Source organism: Terrapene carolina, unplaced genomic scaffold (assembly GCF_002925995.2).
Source record: "Terrapene carolina triunguis isolate 2854851 unplaced genomic scaffold, T_m_triunguis-2.0 Scaffold17, whole genome shotgun sequence".
In the NCBI taxonomy this organism is placed as follows: domain Eukaryota; kingdom Metazoa; phylum Chordata; order Testudines; family Emydidae; genus Terrapene; species Terrapene triunguis.
In genome coordinates this window covers 1,083,515-1,086,378 of record NW_020664368.1, presented here as the reverse complement: position 1 = coordinate 1,086,378, position 2,864 = coordinate 1,083,515, and the positions used below count along the sequence as shown (strand labels likewise).

Here is a 2,864-nt window from a genome sequence, read left to right as displayed (position 1 = left end):
CCTGCCTCCCATTAACCAGCACCCCCCTCCAGCAACCAGCGCCCCCTTATATGTCCCCAGTCACACTCCCTCCACAACGCCGGTCCCACCGTCTGTCTGTCGGACTCGCAGCACCCCATTGCCGCGCTCCCAGCCGCTCTGCCCGCCGCCCGGCCCGGCCCTTACCCCTGAGGCTGGGGAGCGCAGGGCGTTCCGCCCCGCGCGCAGGCTGGTGATTGTTCGCGCCGCCCCGGGGGCCGCCTGCCCGGTAGGAGGCGAGCGCCCTGCTCTGCCCGGGCTGTGGCGGCGGCTGTCGGGCTGGGGAAGGGCGGGCTCACGTCGCTGCCCGGCGGAGTTACAGCTACTAGCTGCGGCGCCGGGCGGGGAAGCGAAAGACGCTGGTTGCAGCTTCCAGCCCTAGCTCGGTCTTCTTCCTGCCACCTGCCCTGACCTCCCGCTCCCGAGGGGGTGGGAATAGGGCAGGGGCTGTCCCCGTACGAGCGGGCGCACGCCCAGCCAACAGCGTGAGAGGAAATCCCACGCCCGGGAGCCTTCTGTGTCCCCGCTCAGAGGCTGGGTGGGCTGGGGGCCATGGCTGCAATGTCACTGACTGCGGGGCCCCAGGGGTCCTGTTCTAACACACGCACCCTGTCATACCCTATCCGTCTGTTCTAACCCAGCCAGGCAGCTATGTCATCAATCCTGAAACATACTTCAAAGTTTTAGGCAGGGTGGATTAAATCACTAGTCAGGAAGACTCGATTTAATCATGGTTTTCTACATAAAAGTGCATGGTTGTTATAACCTTAATACATATTCTTCACAACTCAGAGATAGATGTAAGTTTCATTTTTAGAAGGTACACACTGTACATTTTTAAAGTGATTTATTTTGAAAACTTTTCAGATTAGTTTTACAGCTATATCAGAAAATGAATGATTGTTTGGTTATTTCATTTACCAAAGGTAATTGAAGCAGATATTTATAAAGTCATTGGGAGGTGAACTATCTCCAATTCAACAGGTTAATCATTAATATTTGGAGGATTTTCTTGCCATGCTGTATTAGAAAGAGAACAGCACCAGACAGACATTTAAATTGTTTTATTTAACTAAAACAACAATGTTATGTATTCTGGATTTTTTTCTTCAACAGAAAACAGATAATATTTTAACAAAACAAGCATATGAATTTTTGAATTTAGTTAAACATTCAAGTTTTTTTTAAATCAGGTTTGTTTTTGTTAAAATTATTTTTAACTAAAATAGTTAAATGAAATATTTAAAAAACAATAATTAAACCGACTATGTCAGCCAGGTCAACACGAGAAACTTAAAATATTGGCTTCTACAGCTAACTCAGTCATCTTCACCTTCATTTTCCTGTTTGTTCATAATCTGGAAAAGAAAAACAAGCTTTTCTGCTTTTTCAGGTCCCAAACGATTTCTCAATTTGGAATGAATTAGTTGGGGATTGGTCCTGCTTTGAGCAGCAGGTTGGGCTAGATGACCTCCTGAGGTCCCTTCCAACCCTGATATTCTATGAAAATATTCTTAATAGCAGTTAAAAGTGAGATTATCACTTCAACAGTCTCTGAATCCAAGTGCTTCAGTGACTTCCACCAGTTCGCTGGTGTGACTTTCTTTAAAACATCATCAGCAAACATATATTTCTTGAATGGTTCTTATTCCTAAACTGGGTCTCATTTACGGCCTGCTGCCATTATAGGTTTTCCCTTCTAGTAAGAAAATGGTATGGTAGATCTCAAATCAATGAAGAAAGACCTCAAGACTTCTGGGTTATGCTGCTCAAACAGTTTCACTTTTGTTTCTACTGCCTGTCCCTCCCGTCTCACATTTATCTCCAGACTTCTTCTCCTTGTCCAGAGCTATTCAGCCTCCAACAATCTTCTATTCATTGAACTTTTTTGAAACTTTACACTTTTAGAGAGACGTAAGGGATTGACTCTGTACACAAATTTGCAGAGGGACAATAGGGTTGAGGTCTGTTATTTCTCACTTTTATTTATTTGAAAACATTTTTCCTGTTAACAAGCATGTTATCTCTGGAGACACAAATCCACAGTTTGAGAACTGCAAAACGAAGCATCTCTGATGGTATCTTCTAGACTGAGCACTGAGTCCCATTGGGTAGATAGAAAGATTAACCTAAATAACCTATTGTCAAGGCTGTATCCCCACTTTGAACTTTAGGGTTCAAATGTAGGGGCCTGCATGAAAACTTCTAAGCTTATCTACCAGCTTAGCTTTGGTCCGCTGCCACCATCACAAGAATTCCCTCCCTGGGAAGCCTTGAGAAACCTTTCACCAATTCCCTGGTGAACACAGATCCAAACCCCCTTGGATCTTAAAACAAGGAGAAATTAACCATCCCCCCTCCTTCCTCCCACCCTCCTTTCACCAACTCCTGGTGAATACAGATCCAAACCCCCTTGGATCTTAAAACAAGGAGAAATCAATCTGGTTCTTAAAAAAGAAGGCTTTTAATTAAAGAAAAAGGTAAAAATCATCTCTGTAAAATCAGTATGGAGAATAACTTTACAGGGTAATCAAACTTAAAGAGCTCAGAGGACCCCCCTCTGTCTTAGGTTCAAAGTACAGCAAAACAAAGATAAACACTCTGGTAAAAAGGTACATTTACAAGTTGAGAAAACAAAGTAAATCTAAGACGCCTTGTCTGTCTTTTTACTTACTAGTTTGAAATAGGAGAGACTTGTTTAGAAAGATGGGGAGAACCTGGATTGATGTCTGGTCCCTCTCAGTCCCAAGAGCGAACCACCCCTTAAAACAAAGAGCACACACAAAAGCCTTTCCCCCCCCAAGATTTGAAAGTATCTTGTCTCCTTATTGGTCCTTCGGGTCAGG

At 44.4% G+C, this 2,864-nt stretch overlaps 1 protein-coding gene across 1 annotated transcript in view; it reads right to left on the bottom strand.

The window, feature by feature from the left end:
* Window positions 1–141, bottom strand: part of LOC113408049 (protein associated with UVRAG as autophagy enhancer-like) — a 39,286-nt gene extending 39,145 nt beyond the window's left edge. Inside the window, exon 1 of the mRNA XM_026660070.1 lies at window positions 90–141. The gene's annotated coding sequence lies outside the window, so the exon portion shown is untranslated. The remainder of the gene's footprint in view (window positions 1–89) is intronic.
* Window positions 142–2,864: the final 2,723 nt, after the last annotated feature.